We start from the raw sequence: 25,684 nt of genomic DNA on the forward strand, positions 1-25,684 counted from the left end.
ACATGGAAACAACTGAAGTGTTCTTTGACAGATAATTGGGTAAAGAGGTGAGATATATATATATATATATATATATATATACGCAACGGAATCCTACTCAGCCATAAGAAAAGATGAAATATTGTCAATTATGACAACATGGATGGATCTTGAGAATATCATGTCAAGCAAAATCAATCAGACAGAAAAAGTTGAGAACCATATGATTTCATTCATAAAACTGAAAGCAACAAACAAACAAACAAACAAAAACTCATAGACACAGACAGCAAACAGTATGGTGGTTACCAGAGGGGAAAAGGGGAGAGAGGAGAGGGGAGGCAGGAGAGGGTAAAGGGGGTGAAATATATGGTGATGGAAAGAAACTTGATTTTGGGTGGTGAACACACAATGCAATATACAGGATGATGTATTATAGAACTGTACACTTGAAACCTATCTAATTTAATTAACCGATGTCACCCCAATACATTTAATCAAATTAAAATAATACATACTAGATACTGAAAACTGAGAGTAAAAAATATAAATTATCTTATTAATAGTTTTAAAATATTTGAGTATGTGTTAAAATGATAATATAATGTGTATAGTGGGTTATGTAAAATATATTACATTGATGTCACCTTTTTTCCATTTCTTTCAATATGACTACTAAAAAGTTTGAAGTTACATATGTGCCTCATATTTGTGGCTCTTATTATATTCCTATTGGATAAATTGTACCAGAGGGAGGCAATATGGCTATGGGCCAAATCCAACCTGCCACTTATTTTTGTAAATTATGTCTTATTAGAACACAACCATGTTCATTTGTTTAAGTATTGTCTGTGGAGTTGAGTAGCTGTGACAGAGACCATATGGTCCACAAAGCCTAAAATATTTACTGTCCGGACTTTTACAGAAAAAAGTTTACCAATGCCTGGTGTAGACCAAGCAGAAGAAGAAAACATAAACAGAAAATCCCAGAAGTCAAATCAGCCTATTTCTGAACATTATACAAAAACAGCAAGAAAGCAAGCTCTACAATGTTAGAAAAGCTTTCTTAAACCTTCACTTCACTTTAGAAGTTTGGCAAAGTTAATTTCATATAAAAATGAGCATCATAAAAGAATCAAGGTCAAATTCCATGCAAAATTATTATACATTATAAAAGAATAAGGAACATAATAATATCCCACAGAAGAAAGTTAAGCCCACAAAACAAGATGAAACTCAAATCTCTATTTGAAAATGAGCTAGGGGTGGCCAGTTAGCTCAGATGGTTAGAGCACCGTGCTCTTAACAACAAGGTTGCCAGTTGGATCCCCACATGGGCCACTGTGAGCTGCGCCCTGCCAAGAAACAAACAAACAAATAAAAAAATACCGCTAAAAAAAAAAGAAAGAAAATGAGCTAAAAGATATCAAGACAATGTTACAATACTTAAAAGAAAAACACAAGTCAGATTAGAAACGTTCAAAATATGTGATTGAAATCAGGAAACAATTATAGATAAAAGAAATAAATTACTTTTGAAATAAATGTTAAACTAGAAGGGTGATTAAATACAACAATGTACCTTAAAGGAAATGGAAGGTAAAAAAAAAAAAAAGAGGAACATTTAAAGGCCAAAATAAATAAATAAATTCACTTTAAAAAATTAGAATGAGAGAAAAAGATTCATGAGAAAGTGACAAATATTGAAAAGAAGCAAAATACATTAAAGAATGTATAAGAAGGGTCTATCTAGCACAATTTGATACTGTTTAAAGTATGAGAAGAAGGCTTATTAGTAAAATCAGGAACAAATAAAAAATTTAAGGTCATCACATTAGTTAAAGGCCTGAGATTATAATTCTCCCATCTTCTTCCTGGATGTTAGTTTTCGTAGAGGCTAATGTAATAGAAATGAGTCTTATGAAATAAGTCAAGATTGTTAGAAAGACGTAAAATCCTTCAGCATAAAAAGTTACTCTAAATAAGCTAGTAGAAGTATAGTTTATGTAGTGAACAGATAGTATACCAAGGCCTAACCATCATGATAGTATACCAAGGCCCCATTCTCCATCTTCTTTAACTTTCAGAATACTAATAGTCCATTTGTTATTCAGTAGCAGAGTACAGAGGAACAAGAGCCTTGTCATGCCACAAACAAAACAAGAGAGGTAGAACACTGAGTAAAGGAGAGTGAAGGTATTCAACAAATTCAAGGTATTATGAGTGAGGGAAGAGCTAAAAGGAGAGAACAAGAGACAAATCCTGGAGAGTACACGTATGGATTACCCTGAGAGTTCAGGATTAACTATGCCACCCTCCACTGATAAGCAACAAGTCTAAATTAACAGTAGAAATTCTATGAACCTCGATAACTTTTTGGCTTTTGCCACTTGAATCTGAAATAAAGGACTGATGAAAATTTCTTTTGGACTCTTTGAGAGTGCTTATTAATCAACAGTGAGACTACATTCATGTTGTGGATAGTGGCTGAGATTGCTAATAATATCCCCAATAGTCATTCCTTACTCTTAGTCATATAATACTTTGTAATAGAAAAAAATAAAAATTTAGCAGGGCACATTGCTGCCCAAATTGAGATCATATTTTCCTGCCTCCTTTGCAGCTGGTTATAGCTAGGTGACTAAATTCTGCTCAATGAGATGTGAGCAAAAAAAAATCTGTGTGACCTCTTAGCTGTGCCCATACGAGAAACATCTTGCCCTCCAATTTCTCTTTCTTCTTTGCCACAGACTCAAGTATGGAGCAAGAAGGGGATAACAAAGAAGTAAAATAAATGATATTATGGAGCCCTCCCACTTCACTGAATCACTTGCCAGGTCAAATACTCAATGCAAAAGTAATAAATACTTTCTCTTGTATAATCTATTATTATTTTGTCCCTATTAAAGCTACTAAACATATATCCTAACTAATATACTACTGCTCTTTTCTTTACACGATTAAAGCCTAGCACATGAGCTACAAGACATTACTGAATGGTGGCAGGGGCCAGTTGCACCTGAATCAAATTGTACAGCAGCACCAAGCCAAATGACATCGCACCATGGCAGTCAAACTCTTAGAAGAATGGTGAAAAGGAATGGAATTAGATGAAGCACCAACTAGAAATATTTAAGAGGAAACTCTTAGACATGCTAGAAATTCTCTCTGAAGAGAAAGGACAATGGAGCCAAAGTATGACTTTCTGAGACTCTGCATATCATGCTATTGGGAATAACTTCATTAAATAAAGATTCATTCCCTATTTCTGTATGTTTACATGGGAGCCCCCACCATCCATATGCTCATGATTTGTGATGTGATAGAAAGAAATAAGCGATTTTCATTTGATGTGACCCCAAACTGAAGGAAAAATCTAAAACGGCTTATCATTTGACTGCTATGTCAGTATAAAGTAGTGGTTAAGAATGTAAGTGAAGCCCGTTGGCCTGCGATTGAATCAAAGAGTGTGATTTTTAATAATTTATTTAATTCCAAGCATCAGTTTCCTCATCTCTAAAAAGAGTAAGAATAGAACCTACCTTATTGAGTTGTTGTCTACTAAATGAATTAATACCTGCAAAGCGTTCAACCTAGTGATTGTCACATAGTAAATACTCAGTAAATACTAATTAGCATTATTATCTCAGATAACATACTGTAGTAGAGGGGGAAAAAAAACAAAAAACTCAGCCACCACTAGAGTGATGACCAAAACTAAAGAATGAAGATTGGATATTGCTACAAAATATTGCAGTATTTGGTGTTCATGAAATTATTGACCACTGAAAATTATCTAGTATTCTGTGGTGAAAATCAGTTAGGTGCCTGTCAGTTTATAAACTGTAATCAGAATTGAGAGAAGAGCCCATCATGGTGGAGAAGTAACCTGCTAAGACCCAAGAAACTAAGCACCAAGTCAGGATCTGTTAGAGAAAGGTAATATAGGGCCAGTGAGATAAAGAAGCAGACTTTAACCAGAAATAATGGTGGGGCAGATGAATGTGAAAATTAGTCATGAACCAATAAGTTTTAAGTTAATTACACCCTGCTGAAAGTCACAAATGACGATGAAGATTGAAAAAGTGTTGATAAAATAAGGGAGAAAAATCGGTTTTCCTCAGAAGGCAGGAGATATCTCCTAAAATTGAGTTAATTTTAATGAAAAGGGCTCTTCTTGGTGGGAGGATAGTTCCTATGAGTGGAGTGATATGGATTTAGGCACCCAGCAATTGAAGGCCATGGAAAGGGAATATCTCCCTTTGAGAAAACTTAAAAGAGTAGGGAGTCAGTCAGCATGGCAGAAAGGTTTTCTCACGTAACCCTCACTTTCTCCGTCTCCTGGAGTCTGGTACCTTCTAAAGCTAGGATTAGAGAAGAGGGCCTTTTGAACTATATCTCAAAGAGATACTCTTCTGGAATAATAAAGTACAGGAGATATACTGATAGGATATTAAAATTTTAAATGTGAACAACGTGGTTGTCCAATATTGCAAAATGATGTTATACTACCATAAAGAGCAAAATGACGTACTTTTAACTCTTTGTTTATCCTTTCCAGTCCCTATCTAGTAGGGAAATCTAACAAAGTCTATATTGGCTGTTAGTCATGGCAAGGTCCACACACAAGGGATGACGAGGCAGGTGTGGGGGGTTGGGTGAGTAGGAGGGAAATGAGGAAATTACCAAGACAAGGGACACTGGAAGAGGGACAAAAGGAAAAGAACACAAGGAAAAGGACTGTGGTACTGGGTTGAATTTATGTAACTGAATTTTATACTTTAAGACCATCTTGATTATTCTTTTTAAGGCAATCTCAATTTTCAATATTTCTTAAAATGTGACATTTATAACTAAATACAAAACTTGGGATAGACTGTGAACATTAAAGAACACAGAATACTATCCATTCTTGTAATCAGGACACTATACTTTTATAGAATCTTAGACTTTTAGAGTCAAAAAATATTTTAGAGAAAAATAGAAAGAAAATGCAATTCAATTCTTATTCCTTCAGTTCTCATTTTACAGGCTAATATAGGGAGAGCCAGATTCATGCAACTAAGCCTGTTAGCCAGGTATTATAGAGGGGTGATGAAAACCCAGGTCCCCAAATTTTGTAACATTACCCTTAATTAATTCTAAGATCACGTTAATTTCTTCCACAATTGCAGGACTCACATAGAGCTTATGGTTAACTAAAACCAATTTTTTTTCTTTCATTTTAAATTTCACCATCCATTTGTCAACTAACTATATGAGTTGTTGTCTCTAATATTTACTTAAGATGTACTTTTGGAGCAAAAAACATTATGTCAAATGCTAAATCCCCTTTCCTTACAAAACAATTATACTGCAACATAATAAATATTTATTTGCAGTTATTTATCATGAGTTAGCCAAAGACTGTACAACATTGTATTTGGTACTATCATGACATTCCTATGACAACAAAGTTGTCTCTATCACTATTTAAACCCATGATTTCCAGTTAATATAGAGTACTGGCACATATTAAATAATCAATCCTCATGAATCCTTGTATTACTAACCTCTTTTTTCATACTAGAAAACATTATTATTGGTATGTGTATACAGTCAGTTAACAGTGAACTAGAACTAGTTCCTCTGCCAACTAAATTCTCTTATGCTTTTAAAAAAAATAAAATGTTATTATAAAATCTATAAGATATATAATGATAAATCAGATAATAAGATAATAAAAACCTATGTAACACCTCAAAATATTGTTATATTTGCATCAGTTATCTCTCTCTTTGTCTATATGTCTTATAGATATATTTGAAGCACTTGTATATACTTTTTCAATCAAATTCTTTCCCATTCCTCCATGAATGTAAACACTTGCCGAGATTTTGTGTTTATCATTCATAGGAATGTTTTTATACATTTATACTCAGTATTTCTAAAACATAAACCATATAAGTGCATGTTTTTAAAATGTGCATAATATCATACTTTATATATCATTCTTCATATTTTATATTATTTTAATTTTTCTAGGTTGATATATGCAGCCCAAGTTATATTTTATCTAATCAAAATTTTTCTTTTTGATATGACATCAAAAGCAATAAAAGCAAAAATCAACAAGTGGGGCTACATCAAACTAAAAAGCTTATGCACAGCAAAAGAAACAATTAAAAAAAATGAAAAGACAACACAGAATTGGAGAAATGTTTGCAAATCATATATTTGGTAAGGGATTAATATCCAAAATATATGAGAAACTAATACAACTCAATAGCAAAAACAAAGAATAAAATAACATACCTTGATTAAAAAATGGGCAAACAATCTAAATAGACATTTTCCCAAAGAAAACATAAAAATGGTCAACAAGTACATGAAAAGGTATTCAACATCACTAATCATCAAGGAAATGTCAGCCAAAAGCGCAATGGAACATCACCTCACATCTATTAGAGTGACTATTTTAAAAAGACAAGAGATAAGTGCTGGTGAGAATGTAGAGAAAACGGAACCCTATGTTGATGGGAATATAAATTGGAAAACAGTATAGAGGTTCCTATAAACATTAAAAATAGAACCACCATGTGGTTTAGCAATTCCACTTTTGGGTATATATATCCAAAGGAAATGAAATCCTTACATCAAAGAGATATCTGCATTCCCATATGCATTGTAGCATTATTCATAATAGCAAGATATAAAAACAACCTAAGTGTTCATCAATGGATAAATGGATAAATAAAATTTTATGTACATAATAGAATATTACTCAGCCATAAAAGAAGGAAATCCTAGCATTTGCACCAACAAGGATGAAACTTGAAGGCATTATGCTATGTGTATTAAGTCACAGAAAGACAATTACTGTATGATCTCAATTTTATGTGGCATCTAACAAAGCTGAACTCAGAAACAAGAGAGCAGATTGGTGGTTGCCAGGGGCTGGGCATAGGGGAAATGGAGAAATATTGGTCAAAGAGTATATACTTCCAGTTATAAAATGACTAAATTTTGGGGAACTAACATATAGCATGGCAACTATAGTTGACAACAATATATTGTACACTTGAAAGTTGCTATGATAGATTTTAAATGTTCTCACCACAAAAAAATTGTAATTATGTGATGTGCTGGATGTGTTAACTAACCTTATTGTGGTAATCATTTTTCAATATACCCATATATCAAATCATCACATTGCAAACCTTAGTCAATGTTATATGTCAAATATGTCTCAAAAAGCCAAAAAAGTTTTTCCAGGTTATTACATGCAGCATAAATTCTTTCATTTCACCTGCTGCATAATATTCCGTGAGTGAGTTTATTTATTTATAATTCTTTTAATGGGCACTTAGATCCTGGGAATTTTTCATGATTACAACCAAGGTTACAAATGACTGCTCTTTGTGATTCCTGCAGCTGTTTCTCTAGGCTGTATATACATACAGATTTGAACTTGCTGGGTCATAAGGCAAAGGCAAATTTAATTTCTCTAAAAATGACCGAATTGCTCTGTCATTTGGCTTTTCAAATAACATTCAGTTTTTTCACTCTTTCCTTATACCACAATTCAGACCATGGTATGATTTACACTATGATTCAAAGAAGTATATGATACCACTTACACCCTTAAACGACACTATATGAACTAACTTTTAATTATGTCTTACAAACCAACGCTTACTTCTTATCTAACATAGGGAAAGATATGGATGGTAGACTAAAACAAGTCCTAGAATTTATAAAACATCAGGGTTGCATGAAGATAAATAGAAAAGGAACAACACATCTAGAATTTTTCTGGGCACGCTTGGAAGAGCAGTAAAACCAAAATTCTTCACTGTTACATTTATATTTTCATTACCTCTTGTCTTTCAACAGTGTTGTATATTTTTGCATGATAGAAGACAATTCAAAAATGGGATAACATAGAAATACACTTTACATACGACACCACATAAATTAAACTATATATTAAACTCAAGCAATTTTTAATAAAACACCCATAGATCATTAAAATATATTTGCATTTAGTCTATACTTAACCAAAAACAAAGCTCATGAAAATGTTATATTTATATATAAAACATAATTGTGATTTTTTTTCTGCCATGTTTCTCTCTTTTTGATGATATGTTTTTCAAAATGAGTACATGAGGAATAAAGATGTAGACCACATAGACACTTCTTTCTGTTTAGAAGAGACACAGTTAGGAAATGAGAAGGCGTAAACCAAAAGAAGGAGTTTTCACAGGTGCTCTGAATAAAGCATAAGATACTTCAGCATGCGTGTGCTGCAAAAACGCTATCACATTAACTCAATATTCTAGACAAGTTTTATCCTAAACATTTTTTTTCTACCTTATCGTGCTAACTGCTCAAAGACCTATATGCATAGTTTTTCTCTATATTATCCATTCTATTTAGATACCATTCTTCAAGTATCTTGAAATGATTGTAATAACAAATTGCTGATTTTTAAAATCTAACTCAGTGATAGGTTCAGTAGTGTACTACCATTATGTCAGAGACTTTAGACATTGTTGTATAACTCAGATGTTTAGAACATAGAATGATTGCTTCTTGTTACTGTGTTTGTTTCCATTTAATATAATTCTTCAAGAAAGCATATCATTTGTTATTTTTATTCATGCAATGTATTACTTTAAATGTTTTTTACCCTTCTGTTTCGCCAAAACATAATTGTTCCTAACAACACGAAGTCATCAAGTTTCCTACCACCTTACTATCGTCCATGAAATTGGTTACTGTTCTCTATTCTTTTGTTTTATTATCAAATCACAAATAAAAGAGTGAGCCTGCCGTTACCTCTGTTCATAATGCAAGAGCTATTTATCCTATGTCAGGTGGGCAGAATTATTGCAAAAATCTTCAATAATATTATAACAAGAATAAAACTAAATATTTTAAAAAATGAAAGGTTCAATGACTTGTTGTTATACATGAATGTACTAAAAAATAAAGAAATTCCAAACTGGGAATACGTATGCAAGGAACACAAAAAGTGTGCATAAGTAGTATCTTGTGATAGTCTTCATAACAATAGTTTGTGGCATGGATGAAATTTTTATCTTTAATTTCTCTGGATTAAATAATAATATGAACATATCAAAGTTTGAATATTTTATTTTTTTTCTGTATTTGTCTTAATCCTGTAAATCAATTCCATGATTTCAGTTACAACACAAATACTCAATAGCTGCTTGAGTCAAGAATTTTCGCAATAAAAGTTGAATGTAAGTGGAGAGTCCGTGTCTTTTACTCAGACATCTTTAGTTATCATTATTTTTAACGTTTGGCATTGAATGTGAAATGAAACACTCATGTTGTAAGTAGCAAATTTCAAAGGGCAAGAAAATAACTAAAAATAACCATTTTAAAATTATTTCATATATGGAAAGATTATTGCAACATTTATTTGATACAAGGTAGTTTATCAATTATTTGTAATTTTAGAAGTGTTAAAGAAGGTTTTAGAGAACCTAGAGTACTAGCCTTAGCCCTAGTTCTGTCACTAACTGTATTTTAGGAAAATAATTTAGTGTCCTTATTTTAAAATGTATAAATACTGTCAAATGTAGACTTTAAAAACATAGATTTGAAAATTCTGAAAAGGTCTTCTGCACATTCATAATTATTGGTGAGAGGAGATGCCAACAGGGTGAAGGAGCAGGAAAACAGGATCCAATGAAGGCTCCTAATTTCACAGCCTGTGCATTCACCAGCCTTCTAATCTTTTTTTATATTTTGGTGGTATTTTCTTTTTTAAAATTCATTTTTATTATGTTTATTTGGGGTGACATTGATTGGTAAAATTATGTGGTTTCAAGTGTACATTTTTATTATACTTCATCTATTTTTGCTTTGTGTGTTCACCACCCAGAGTTAGTTCTCCTTCCATCACGATACGTTTGATCCCCTTTTCCTCTTGTACCATCCCTCTGCTCCCTTACCCTCTGGTTAACCACTAAACTTTTGTCTGTGTCTATTGATTGTTTGAGTTTTCTGAGTTGTTGATTGTTTGTTGCTTTCAGTTTTATACCCACATATGAGTGAAATCATGTAGTTCTCAACTTTTTCTGTCTGACTTATTTCGTTTAGAATGATTATCTCAAGATCCATTCAAGTTGTCACAAATGGCAGTACTTCATCTTTTCTTATGGCTGAATAATATTCCATTGTATATGTGTACCATATCTTCTTTATCCAATCATCTATCAAAGGACATTTTGGTTGTTTCCATGTCTTGACCACTGTGAATAATGCTGCAATGAACATAGGGGTACATATATTTTTATAGATAAATGTTTTCAAATTTTTGGGGGTAGATAGCCAGAAGAAGGATTGCTGGGTCATACGTTAACTCTATTCTTAATTTTTTGTGGAACCTTCATATTGTTTTCTATGGTGGCTGTACCAATTTACATTCCCACCAGCAGTGTATGAGGGTTCCTTTTTCTCTACAACTTCTCCAACACTTGTTATTACTTGTTTTGTTGATGATAGCCAGTCTAACAGGTTTGAGGTGATATCTCATTGTGGTTTTGATTTGCATTTTCCTAACAGTGAAGTTGAGCATTTTTTCATATATGGTTTGCATGTCTTCTTGGGAGAAGTGCCTGTTCAGATCCTCTGCCCATTTGTAAATTAGATGGTTTGTTTCTTTGTTGTTGAGTTGTATGAAGTCTTTATGTATTTTGGATATTAGTGACTTATTGGAGGTGTTGTTTGCAAATATCTTTTCCTATTCGTTGGGTGGTCTCTTTGTTTTGTTGACAGTTTCTTTTGCTATGCAGAAGATTTTTAGTTTGATATAGTCCCATTCATTTATTCTTACTTACACTTCCCCTGCCTTTAAGGTCAAATTCCTAAAATCCTTTGTGAACCCAAGGTCCATAAGGTTGGCACCTATGCTTTCTTCTATGCAGTTTATTGTTTCAGGTCTTATGTTTAGATCTTTGATCCATTTTGAGTTAATGGTGGTACATGGTAACAGATAGCAGTCTACTTTCATTCTTTTCACATGGCTTTCTAATTTTCCCATCACCATTTATTGAAAAGCCTTTTATTTTCTCCATTGTATATTTTTGGCTCCTTTGTCGAAAATTGTATGCCCATATATATGTGTATAGAAAGACCTAGTGTATAGGTCTTTCACATCCTTTGTTAAGTTTATTCCTAGATATTTTATTCTTTTTTGTTGCAATTGCAAAAGAAATAGTTTTTCTCATTTCTTTTTCTAAAATTTCTAGGTTCTCAGTTCTATTCCATTGGTCTGTGCGAGTCTTTTTCAGCCAATACCATGTTGTTTTGATTATTGTTGCTCTGTAGTGTAAATTGACACCAGGGAGTCTGACAATGTCTGGCCCTGTTCTTTTTTCTCAGGCTTGCTTTGGCTATCTGGGGTCTTCTGTGATTCCATAAAATTTGATGATTATTTGTTCTATTTTTTTTAATGCCATTGATATTTTGATGGGATTTCATTAAATCTGTATATTGCTTTGGGCAATATGGCCATTTTAACTATGCTGATTCTTCCAATCCATGAACACAGAATATTTTTCCATTTGTTTGTGTCTTCTTCAATTTATATTAATGGGTTTTAATGTATAGGTCTTTCACATCCTTTGTTAAGTTTATTCCTAGATATTTTATTCTTTTTTGTTGCAATTGCAAAAGAAATAGTTTTTTTTCATTTCTTTTTCTGAAATTTCATTGTTAGTATATAGGAATGCAATGGATTTTTGTACATTGTTTTTGTATCATGCAACTTTACTGTATTTGTTTAATGTTTCCAGTAGTTTTTGGGGGAGTCTTTAAGGTTTTCTATGTAAAGAATCATCTTGTCTGCAAAAAGTGATAATTTGACTTCTTCATTCCCAATTCAGATGACTTTTTCTTCCTTCTCTTGCCTGATTGCTCTGGCTAGGACTTTCAATACTACATTGAATAACAGCATTGAGAAGGGGCATCCCTGTCTTGCTCTTGATCATAGAGGAAAGCTTTAGGTTTTTCACAAGAAAGTATGATATTAGCTGAGGGTTTGTTATATATGGATTTTATTATGTTGAGGTACCTTTCTTCTGTATCCATTTTATTAAGTGTTTTAATCATAAATTGATGTTGTATCTTGTCAAATGCTTTATCTGAATCTATCGATATGATCATATGATTTTTATCCTTTATTTTGTTTATGTGGTGTATCAGATTGATTGATTTGTGCATGTTGAATTATCCTTATGCCCCCGGAATAAACCCCACTTGATAGTGATGTATAATCTTTTTAATGTATTGTTGTGTTTGATTTGCTAGTATTTTGTTTAAGATTTTTGAATCTGACCAATATAGACTCAAAGTGTGGGAAACAATACTCCAAGCAAATGGCATCCAGGAAATGCAGTTGTAGCCACACTTATATTTGATGAAATAGACTTCAAGATACAAACAGATAACAAGAGACAAAGATGGACATTTCATAACAAGAAGACATAATACTTATCTCTCTCTCTCTCTCTCTCTATATATATATATATATATATAGAGAGAGAGAGAGAGAGAGATAAGTATTATGTCTTCTTGTTATGAAATATATATATATATTTGCTCCCAATTAAGGAGCATCGAAATATACAAAGCAACTACTAACAGAACTAAATGGAGAAACTGACAAAAACACAATTATAGTAGGGGACCTAAACACCTCATTGACAGCTATGGATAGAGCATCCAAACAGAAAATCAGTGAGGAAGTATTAGTCTTAAATGACACATTAGACCAAATGGGCATAACTGATATTTACAGAGCCTTTCATCCTAGAACACCAGACTATACATTCCTTTCTAGTGTACATGGAACTTTCTCAAGGATAGACCATATGTTGGGACACAAATCTAGCCTTAACAATTTTAAGAATGAAATCATACGAAACACATTCTTTGACCACAATTTTTTGAAATTGGAGATCAACTGCAAAAAGTAAATGGAAAAAACACAAATAAATGGAGATTAAACAACATGCTACTAAAGAATGACTGGGTCAAAGAAGAAATAAAACGAGAGATCAAAACATACCTAGAAACAAATGAGAATGCAAATACATCCTATCAAAATTATTGGGATACTACCAAAGCAGTATTAAGAGGGAAATTTATATCATTACAGGCCTATCTCAAGAAACAAGAAAAGTCCTAAATAAACAATGGAATACTACATCTTAAAGAACTAGAGAAAGAGTATAGGAACCCTAACGTCAGCAGAAGTAAGGCAATAATAAAAAATTGGAGGTGAATTAAATGAAATAGAGAACAAAAAACACAACAGAAAAAATTAATGCAACAAAGAGTTCTTGGAAAAGATTAATAAAATTGAAAAAGCCCTGGCTAGACTCACTAAGGAAAAAAGAGAAAAGACACAAACAAAATCAGAAATCAAAGAGAAGTTACAAAGGATACCACAGAAATATAAAGGATCATACAAGAATACTATGAAGGACTCTATGCCACCAAATCATAACCTAGAAGAAATGGACAAGTTCTTAGAAACACATAGCCTTCCTAGACTGAATCATTAAGAACTAGCCTTCTAATCTTGACCTTCAGATCATATTGACAGACTCCAAGTTAATCTCTGTAAAAATGTTCCCTTTTAAATCTTCAAATAAATCAATATGAAATGAAAGGTATTTTTTAATAACTCCTATCTGTTTTGAGCTGATGTGAGAAAAACTTACTCACTTTTTGTGGAAGTGAAAAGCAGATAATGATAAAATGTCATTTTGTACAATGCCAAGTATGGTGCTAGGAACACATTCTCATTAATGCCTAATGCAGTCAAATGGTCATGTGACATAGCTTCCTGTCTTTTGCCATCATCCTAAATTTATTCTCTAGTTTTGTAATCTTCACACAAATTTATGCAACTATGTGTTGCTGTGATGATTGTACCATTTGATTGTGGCCAATGTGAGATACTACATGATCAAAGTCTTCATTACTGTTGCCTCTTTTCTCTCTCAAAGGAATCATCGAAATGACATGCTCCCACTTATTTCTTTACAATTTACTCCTAAGTTCAATTTATTCATTTTATGAAGTCTTTTTATCATGTGAGCACATAATATTTGTAAATATCTTATTTTCCCCTCCCCGCCCCAGGTTTTGCATACTCACCTAAAACAAAAAAAAATCTCTTTCCTTTTTCTTTTCAGCCTTCAATTCTTTCTCTTTTCCTTTACCCAAACAAATCTAATCTAGTCTAATACTGCATAAGGTTTTCAGTGTTAAGGAAATAGAAATCTGAAGTGCTTCATTACAATTAGACAAAATAGAGAATTGATACCATTCGTTTCTGTAATTTAACTATATCCAGAAGTCCCTTTTAAATGTTTCAGGTACCTTTGTTTTCCTGCTTTCAGTTATTCATTCTCCTCCCCATCATTCAGTAAACATTTCTTGAGTACTATGCACTCACACTGTGTTACCTAGTAGAAATAAGTAAGATATAGTTCTGATCAAAAGATAGGAAAACACATACATTATATAAGGACTCATTTTTCAGTTTGGTTTATTTAATGACATTTGTTGTAGCAATATTGTTTAATTTATTTTTCCAGGGCAAATAGAGTTTACTTAAGCTACATCATGGACTAAATAAGTTGTGTGATGACTGGCAACTGTTCACATAAAAAAAAAAAAAGAAAACAAGAAAAAGAAACTATTTATATAACATTGTTTTCATAAAAAAAAAAAGAAGTCTGAATTCCAACCCACTGTTTACAAACATGGTTTTGGAACACAACACATTTATATGTAGTCTGCCTATAATATTATCTTGAACCTTAAATTGCACCTTTTCTCAGAAGGACTCGAAATATTTCCATGTATAACATCATTGGGTCTTGCCTTCTTTTACAAATGATTTGAAATAGTTTACACATATAACAAAATAATAATGCAATGTAAACAAGGTAAAGAAGTAGAATTAGGACAAAAAATCCAAGCCTGGAAAGGGGCAGGGCCAGGTGGCCAGTGCACACGTTTAGGTCGTGACTGTTGGCAGAGTTGCCCAGGAGGCCATGAGAGGATGCTGGTCATTTGCACTAAAGACTCTCCTTTGGAGATTCTTCTGAATCGCTGCTTGAGAGTAAACCTATGGGTTTCGGAAACTTGATGAGTAGATTAAAAGGTTGTTATGCTTTTAGGAAAACTTAGAGGCCTTTTGAAAATGATCACTTAAACATACAAAAGTCACATGTCTACCTAGAAGTGGGTTTCAGAATGCTCTGTAGAAAAATTCATGAGATTCTCACAATAAATCATTGGGGGTTCTCTCTAGCATAATATTATTTAGTTCCCAAAATTTTAAGCAAGGCTAAGATGATTTGGGGCCAGAAGATTTTCAAAGCAGATAGTTCTAGGTTGCTAACACAGATAAATAATACAAATTACAAAGATATCATGGAATGCTCAATTTGGGGTAATATATTGACCTGCTGAAGCTTCCACAATAAATTAATTTCTAAAGTGTTACTGAGTAGCTCAAAATGTAGGTTGCTATGTAAGATTATTGAAAATAAAATGCCAAAGTGTAAGAGGTAATCAGCACAAATAACATTCATTTCTTAATAATTTAAGTCATTCTTGCCAAAAAAGATATTGGGGGCAATTTCCTTTTACGTCTATTTTAGTGAGTGACAATGTGGTTATATCAACAGTAAAAAATATGATGTTATTTAATCTTAAGTAATTGTTATATAATTAAAAGATTTAAATCTTAATTTGGGGAACAATTCATTGTGAGTATAATCAATCAACCAATATTTGTTGACTATCTGGTATATTCTTAATACTGAACTGGTGACATTTTGGTTTGGGGATGAAGAGATATTGAAGTATAGAACATGGAGTCTGCTTTTCAGGAAATTAAAATCTAAGTTTCTATATGCAACCATATATAAATTGATACTCAACTCTTTAAAATCATTTTCAACAAAGCACAATCCCTCTCAAAGTAAAGGAGAAGCCAAAAAGCGAACACCACAAGATTTAGGAGGTGTTCTGAATAGTTAACTAATATTAACTGTAATTAATATTAGCTATATGACTGAGACGTGATTAATACCAAGTGTAGGAAGTCTGTATTCATTGAAGTGGTCATTGTCACAATGCCATTTCTGCCACAAAATGCCTTTTCACCCTTGAAAACAACTCTTTCCATTAGTAAAGGTATAAGTCAGCTACTTGGATATGGTTACGCAACTCTTTCAATGCTAAAAGCAGAATCACAGTTCCTATTTTTCTTTTCCATGAAAGGAGGTGAAAATCTGACAGCTCAAAATGAAGCTAAAATCCAAGATAAAACAGACACCATTTTGTGCCCACTCAGACTTCTTTCCAGGGTCATACATGTGTAAGTAGCTGTTTGTTTATAGTTGAGACCTTCTGTGGGTAAATCTGGCAGGATATCAAAGACATTTAGCATAGATATTTCATTTTCAATGCATGTGTCTATTTTTTTCCATGTTGATGAACCAAATATAACACATGCAGATGATTTTTAGGAATTTATTTTAAATCATAAGTGTTTCTTTTATTCTTTTTCTGAATGTTCATAGTAGCTAGGAGACAAGCATTTGCTTACCACTCCCCTCTCATCATAGCATTGAATGGTTGGATGAAACAGAACACAAAACTGCATAATGTGTTTCCCTCCTTTAATATCTCTATTTATCTATGAATCTATTAATTAAAAATATATATACCCATCTATTAATCATCTATCATCTACCTATTAATCATCTATCTATTTATATAACCCATAGCATAGTGTTTAAAAATGTGGGCTTTGGATTCAGTTAAACCTGAATTTGAAAGCCGGATCTACTTGTTATTAGCTGAATGACCTTAGTTAAGTCATTTCACTTCTTTAAGCCTAGTAGGCTTATCAACTAAAACTAGGCAATAAAAATCTTCATTTCATTAGGGATGTTGTGAAGATTAAATAACTCATGTAAAGGTCTTAGCACATTGCTTGGCATATAGTATATAGAACTAATCACTAATTTTTAATTTTTTAGTTTAATATATTTAGTAGCATTTGATTCATTTATGAAAAAATTCATGATTTTAATTAACTAGGCAAAACTGAGAGGTAGTAAAATTTTCCTTGGTTCTTTCAGTTTCCTATTCCTGATACATTCATAATAGTGATAGTTTTTTCTCTTTTCCTAATCAGAATAACATGTTTTCCTAGTGTACTTTCCTCTCAGTAGCAAAATATTTGTATTTATAGTTTATTGAGGCTTTAAGTCAATACATTACCTGCCTGTAATACAGTCTGGTGGGGGGTGATTTGGTTTGGTTTGGTTTTTATTTTGATATGCTATCTTGACCCAGTTTGAAGTCCTAACTAGAGGACAATCGGTTCCCCTCAAGCAGCTGATTAAGTTCTGTACCCCAAGTACAATGAAATAACATCTTCTGCCAAGAGAAGGTATTACTTGTTTCTTGTTCAAGGAAAGAAGGTTAGAAGTGGATTCTGCAAGGAGGAAATAACATGAATAAAGACAGATCGGTGTGAAAATGTGCAAAGGAGGGTGTATATCTGCAGGATATGGAGGGTATAGTGTGAGACAAAGCTGGATAGGTAGCTCGAGCCCATATAGGTTTGTAAATTAGGCTTATCTGTTTCTATTTTATCCATTGTGCAGACCACTGGTTCTTAATCAGAGGCATTTTTATCCCTCAAGGGACACTGGCAGTATCTGGAGACAAATATCTTAGGGATGGGGTGCAGCTGGCATCTAGTAAAGACGAGTGATACTCTTAAACATCCTCTGATGAAAAGGACAGCACCCTCACAAGAAAAAGAATTTTCCAGCCCAAAATGTCAGTAGTCCAAGCTTGAGAAACCCCAGTCTACATCAATGGTCTCCAAAGTGGGATGGTTGATCCTGACAGAAGATGAAAGATAGAACTTTAGGGCGCAGAAAGAAAATTTTATAGTTATTTTATCTCATCTAAAATTTTTCGTTTTTTAAAGTATGTTTTGCAGTATACACAATATATATTTGTGGTACATAGAACAATTTACAAATAGGAGAAGAGTTAAGTATCAATTGCAATCCTCCAGGCAAGAAATGAAAAGGTCATGATCGAAGGTATTACCATCAGAAATAAAACACAGAGATAAATCTAGAGCACATTTTTAAAGGTGGATTCAATAAGAATTCTTTGGTGACAGATTGGGTTTGGGAGTTGAGTAAGGAGATGTTGTGGAGTAAGTCTAAGGTTCCTGGCTTAGACGTGCTCACTGTTTCTTCTGTCTCATATTCCAGTTGCTGGTATGTACAGCTCTCCAATTTTATGTAAAGACAGTGACAGAGTTTTTATTATCTTGGGGGATGTTGGATGAGGAAACCACTTAAGATGACTCTAATGAGTAACTTGTGGGTAGTGAAAGTACCACTAGAGATGAGAATGTGAGGGGAAATACAGTGCGTATCTTTAATTCGAGAGAGGTGTGTAAGTTTTTTTGGATCATTTTGATTTTGTAGATCCGTGGGAATTCCAGTAAATATGTGAGATAAAGATTTGGAGACTACTTTATTTGTTTAGGTAAAGCTGAAAGCTGAAAGCTTTGAGGAGGTGATTAAAAAGATCAATGGTGCTAGTAAGAAAACATTTGAAATGCTGTGAATTATCTAATTTATATAGTTTTCTTTGATCTCACACAGTAACCAAAGGAAAAAAGAGTTGCATTAATGCACAGCTGCCTGTTGAAAAGATTGGTAAGGGGAAGAATACAAGGCTTAGAAGTTAGATTGCAGCAGAAGAGTTAATAGATGGATGTGATTTCAGGCCATGGCAGCAAGAGAGCAAGTAGAAATGACTTTTATTAAATAAAAAGAATGTGGAAGATTTGTGGACAAGGTCCCACTGATGGTGAAGGGTATGTCTAGTTGGAGGAGTGGAGTGGGAAGAATGGAAAAACTAGGAGTTGTGGTCCAAGAGTACAATTCTGGGTTTACAAAATTTAGTTTTAATAATTATTTCCATAGGGCTACGTAGAAGACTATCATATATGTCAACATATACATTAAGAAAAACTTTTGAAAGAAATTTGGAAAATAAACCACTCATTACAAAGAATGAATAGAAAAAATAATGAAAAGAAATTTAATATTTGGTCTTAATAAAGTCATCATTTGCTGAATTTTCCTCTTCCTATTCAGTTTAAGTAGCAATAAGTATGTTTTATCTGGCCTTCCAGATCTCTCAGAGATTCTCTCTCTCTCTCTCTCTCTCTCTCTCTCTCTCTCTCTCACACACACACACACACACACACACACACACACACGCATAATTCTTTAAGGCCAATCCTGCAACTGTATTTTCTCAAATAGAGATGGCATACAAGAGAGGGATGGGGAAGAGAGAAATTCATCATAGACATATTTGCTGAAAAAGTCTGGCAGATGAACAAAACATGATTTTTTGAGAGGTTCTGTAATGGATAGTTCTTTTTCTCACTTATGTACTTATGTGAAACTAGGAAAGATAGTAAAGTGCAAAAAAAAATCTGCCAACTTAAAAAATTACTAAATCTTAGCAGCTTTCACTGTAGCAACTTATAGCTAAGTTATCCAAATGCTCTTAAGGCTGCCTTTTTATTTCCTTTCATTTTGACACCATAATATAATGTTTCGTTTCTCAAAATCAGAATGTGAATCAGATAGATACAGTAAATTGATAAATTCTACATCTGTGATTTCCTCTTTAGCAGTAAAATAATGTCAGATCTTAAGGTCAAAGGCTATTAACCACAAAACATTAAAACTACTGAGTTTCAAATATTTTTTCTATCTTCTAGGGGAAGAGTTAAAGAAGGATATTTGAAATTTTCACGTTTTCACCACACATTCATTGGGCTACAATATTTATTTTTAAGGCATAATTAAACAAATATGCCCACTTTGGGAAGAGTCTATAAACCATTCAATTCAATTAAGTTAACAAGAAATTGAAATCTGTAATAAAATATGTTGAACTGTCATTATTCTTAGTAATATCTTCACTAAGGCTTTTGCATGTTTTATATTTTTCCTTCACATTATTTGAAAGGGAAAGTATAGTAAAGAATGCATTTTGATGCTAACAAATAACCTCAAAATTTTCTAGGATACCGAAGATGGCATATTAAATACATTTTTTTCTTAGTAATATCTATTGGTAATCATTTAAAAATTGTGGAAACTCTAGTGAGGCACATAACTTGCTATACCATTAAAATGAAAAGCTTACTGGATCCTGTCATGAACAGAATTTCTCTTTTAGTCTTGCTCCCCATGTTGCTACCCACACTTTACTTCTAGGGCTCTGTGCCCTAAACTATTTATATGATTGTCAAGGACAAATTGTTCTGGTATTTATGCTGTGCTGTTTTGCACATTGCTCCATTAAGAAGAGGTTTCCTAGGGACTAGGGAATCTGTTTGTTTTACTAGAATTCTTGTTTGTGGTGTTTCTTTTAATGAGATGATCAATTTTTGGTTGGGATAATGACAAGAGTCCAAAGCCCTTTTGTTGGGATAGAGTTGCCTCTCCATGACTGAGAAAATCCTTTAATGTCTTTGATGTTCTCTTTCTGGCTATAAACAAAATATAGAATAAAACTTTGATAGGGTGGAAATGAGGTGCTCTATAGAGATTTCTTCACACTTCTGCCTCTGTCCTCTGAGGGTGAATCTTACATACCAGCCTCAGAGCAGGACCCTGGATGCCCATTCTAGATTATTAAACCTAGTTTTCAAACCAAAATAGAAACCAAGAAATGGAAACTATACCAAGCTAATTATAATTGAATTGGATCCTGATATTACAGCCAAAAGAATAAAGCAAAGGATTTCTATAACAGATTAGAAATATTGAAATTCAATTTATGTGTATGAAAAAATGAAGGAAATTACAAGATAAAAAATGTTCTCAGAGGTTTGAAGATAAACAGTTGAGAATGAGAGAGATTTTGCACTTTTTCACAAGAATAAAATATAATATTGGCTTGTTAGGGATTATCTGAATCTGGGAGCACATGGGAGCAAATCTTGTAAGTGCAACCCTGAAACAGGTAACTCTCAACCTCTTTGGTGAAATGGGTAGTTTCACCAATATTTGGGAAATACTGCTCTAAAATTTATCTTTTCCCCTTTCCCTCGTTTATAAATCACAAAGCACTAAAAGAAACACATGGAATGATGAAAAAACATTTGCTTAGTTAGCAAAGCAAATGTATTGCCTTCAAGAGCTTTAGATTTAAGAAGAATTGAATGAAGTAGTCATTTTGGCTTGTTACTAAAATGGGAAACTCAATACATGTCTGAATCTCTGAAAATGCTAAATTCGATATCTGGTTTGGTAAAAGACTTGGGCTTTTTGATTTAAGGAAAGCATTTACATTTTAATCTGTGAATGAAGAAAAAAGGACTGCTATCTCTGTATAAGGATATTATGGAGAAATACACAGAACAACGTGCAGCATAAATGCTACAAGGGTCAATTTTAGTACCAAAAGAAACTTTTTTTTTTCAATTAGTTTAATGTCAAAATTGAATCATTTCAAATGTTCACATAACACAACTTTACTAATCGCTATCAAGTGTGGCCCGGTCCAGGGAATCCATATGTCTCACCAGTTCCCAGATTAGCACCACACAGATTTCTGGAAAGTGCTTTCTACTAATGTCCATGAGCAGAAAACAACATCAGACAAATAACACTCGAGTTTCTGTGGTTTCATTTTCCTTACTCCCTTATTTCATATTCCTGTACTCCCTGTTGTATTAGGGAGTATAAATTGCTGCTTAAAAATGTGCTTAATAGCATATAGTAGTTCTCAATTTAAATTCATGAAAAGTAGTGTGCATAGAGCAACATTTCAGCTTTTTTTTTTCTTTTTTCAAGGGTTGTCTTAATTTCCAGACTAGGAATTTGGACACCTGAATTCTTTTGGTTTTGAACTCATCTAAGAGATGCTTTCTGTCTAATGCTTAAACACTTGTTTTTCTTTCTAGCCTCACCTGAATGCTGAGAGGAAATCTATTATAGTTTCTAACTTTTCAGAGAAAATGTTGCATATTAACTGGTGTCTGACCATGCATGAGAGGACCCTTTTATCTCCTAGGGAATAAAAACCAGGAGTGCACTCCATGGAAAAAGTAAGTAGCTCATCATTTTGCTTCTGAGAATTGCTTGGGCAAGGTTAAGATCCTTTGGGAGAAGTCTGCTAAAATGGAAAAAAAAACAAAAACGAGGCCTTTAGATGAAATAGTCTATAATTTAAATCTACATACAAATTCTGTTACTTTGGCCAAGTTCAAAAAGCTAGGGATAGTAATGTATATCTGTTAGTAAACTAGTAAATGTGAATGCACCTAATATTAGCTTGAGCTATTAAAAAAAAAATCATCATTTTTGAAGGACAAAAATGCTCAAAGATCAGCAAATTTAGATGGTTCCTAATACACAGTAGAGACTCACATTTGATTAGGTGAAAATCCATAATATTTTCTCCTTTCTTCTTTTGTCTTTTGTTTTCTTCTCCAATTTAATTACATGTAAAATATTCTTTCAAAAAAAAACCACTCCTTGTATTTCCACTAAACATAATATCTGGGTAAGGTGTATCTCATTGGATGTAAATATAATTATAAGAATTATGATTAAAGGAATAAGTAGGTCTTGAGTTTATTCCTTATCTAAATTCACAGAAATGGAGCCACGAATATTCAAGCCTGCTAATATTTTCTAATAATCTGCAGAATTTTGTCCTCCCTTTGTTATGTTTGGAAAATACAAGCGTTCGATAGCATGACTGTGTGTTCAGACTGCCAAATGCCAATGGGAGCAGACTGCACAGCAAGAGAAGTGCGTTTGTTTGACAATGTGTTATACACTATTGATAATGATTTTGAAATTAAAGTTGGTACTCTTGCCTTTTGCTCAGTGATATGAAGTTTCAAAATTGTTTTTATTTTAATTAAAGAGCAATGGTTAGCGTTGTTGTTTATGTTCATCCCTCCTGTCAGTGTATGTGTACAATTATAACATGTAAGGTTTTAGTCTTCCCAAATGCTTTTGAATTTTGTCCAGGATAACATATTTTTTAAGGTATTTGCATTTATTCAGCAGCGACTGTTCATGATGCTGCTTGTTTTCTTGATTAAATAGTGTTTACTCAGAGTCTCCTATTTCTTCTGTTCCTAATTCTTAAGCCAGGACCACTTATCATCATACTCCATGATAGATGCAGGATGGACCCACAAGAATTTGGGATTGTCTTCCTGGCAGCCCTCAAATAATATTAAGTCACTTAAATTCTTATTGCTTACAATATGCTTTAGAGAAAATGTGGAAAGAAAAGAGTTGAGAATCTTGCTTTCCACCAATATGCAAATTGCGTAGCAGTTTACAAATGTCAGATTATAAGAGTAAATGATTTTCATTTTCATCACAACAGTTTCTCTAGCTAATAAATGAAGATAATTGTACTTGTCTCATACTTGAAATCAATACTGAAGGTCATGCGAAAGGCTATATAGAAGCAGGTGAAGAAAGATTAGTGATTCAAGGGTTTGTATTTGTGTGCATTTGTCAACCCTCAGGACAGAAGTAAGACATCCAACCTTGATATAGAGGAAATTGCCAAATTTCGATGAGCCCCAAAGGTGACACAAAGGGAGAATTTCCACATTAGGTGGGCCAGACATAGTTGCTAAAATGCTAAAAGTAATTCTGTGTTATCATTTCAGTTTCCTAGATTAATTCATACAGTCTATATTGTTCTAGTGAAATATCATGTACACCTTTAGAAGATCTGTAATGTTCCTTCATGGGATCTGAGAGGAGAATCCTGACGTATCCTAATAGGTTGATAATATTTGAAAATTATGAAAGATTTAGCAAAGAGACTAGGACTTCACTATTCAAATTTTGTTTTCCTCTTACTACAAAAGACAACTTAAAATGTATGTAGTTCCTGGAGATATTTAGCTGTTAAAATATACATGAGAACGTTTTATAGGAGAGTTTGTTAATGGGACAGTCATTCCATTTTGCCACACTTGCAAATTTGTAGCCGGAGAGGCAATTGGCATGGTTCTCAGCAATAAGATATGGGCAGAAGTGCCTGAAGAGGCCTCCAGTTTTGTTTCATTCTGCCATAAAATAGAAACAAGGACATGAGGACAAACTTTTTGTTTCTGTCCTGTCCCAGCTTCCTTTCTGTGGGGATGGCAGTATAGAGCCTGGAAGTAGAACAGCCAGCGTGTAACCCTAACAATAAAAGGCACATTAAATGATGAAATAGAAAGATAGATGGAACCTGTGTTCTTGATGGCATCGTTTGATCACTGTGCCATCCCTGAACTGCCTTTCCTGAGAATTCTTGTTGAACACAAATAAACTTGAACTGATTTTTAATTTCTGGCAGCTGAAAATATTTTTACTAAAACAACTCCCACCATTCCATTCTCCGAAACCAGTGGTTTTCATACTTCAGTGTGCATAGAGTCACCTGAAGGGCTTTCTAAAACTTGGATTGTTTGGTCCATTGTTGGTGGGTGGTGGTACCCGAGAATTTGCTTTTCTAAGATGTTTCCAGGTGACGCTGATGCTGATGGTCCAGACACCTCAATTGAAAACCATTGCTCCAAACAACAATTTTTCTAAAATATAAATTTTAATATGACAACCAATCTGCTTAAAATACATTTTGCCCCCAGATCATATAAGACAAAATTCAAGCTTCTTGCAATGACATCTAGGTCTGTTTCTCCAACTTTATCTTTTATATCTCTTCCATGATGACCCTGAGCTCCTGACACACTCAAATGTCTGTAGTTCCTCATAATGTTCTATTTTCTATAGCTACCTGCTGATACCTTTTACTCTTTGCCTAGCATGTTCTCCTCTATATTTTCGTGCCCCTTCTAATCAGTCTTTCAAGACTCAGTCTTCATTTGGATAAATCACTGGGTTAAATACCCTATATTGTGAATCAATTAATTATATACTTTTCAGTCTCATCCATGTAATTTTCTTAGAGTGGAGTCTATGGTATCAGGCATCCATCTCCAAATCCCAAGTACCTAGCATAGATGCTGAAACATAGAAAGCACTCAGTAAACAGGCCTGCTGAGTGAAAGAGTGAGTATTTGTTGAAACATCAACAATGCTCTATGTTTATGATATAGTTCTTTTTATACCCCTGGGCTATAATAGAATCTCCCTCTTTCTGTATAGATCTGTCTATTGTTTATAATGTATACAATTTAATACTTTAATATAATTACTTTCATCACAGTTTAAAAATAATTTTGATGGGTTACCTTTGTACATAGTTCTTTGCAAGGGACAAAGTCTTTATTTTATCTCTCTCTCTCTTTAATATAACAGAAATTGAAACCAAAAAATTCTCACAGAACAGATGCCCTTGCAATTGAAAAGCACTCCCTCTAATAATGCTTGGCATAATTTTTGTTAGGTTTGTATCTCTAGTATAATTACATGATGATTTTAATGGAAATTATAAAGAAGTATTTTACAAAGGAACGGAATATTTTATGTGTAGTTATATGTAAATTTATTCTTATAAATATGCAAAGTTTCTTTCTCACATGGGTATTTGCTTAAGGATC

The sequence above is a fragment of the Rhinolophus ferrumequinum genome, chromosome 6 (genome assembly GCF_004115265.2).
Source record: "Rhinolophus ferrumequinum isolate MPI-CBG mRhiFer1 chromosome 6, mRhiFer1_v1.p, whole genome shotgun sequence".
NCBI classification, from domain to species: domain Eukaryota; kingdom Metazoa; phylum Chordata; class Mammalia; order Chiroptera; family Rhinolophidae; genus Rhinolophus; species Rhinolophus ferrumequinum.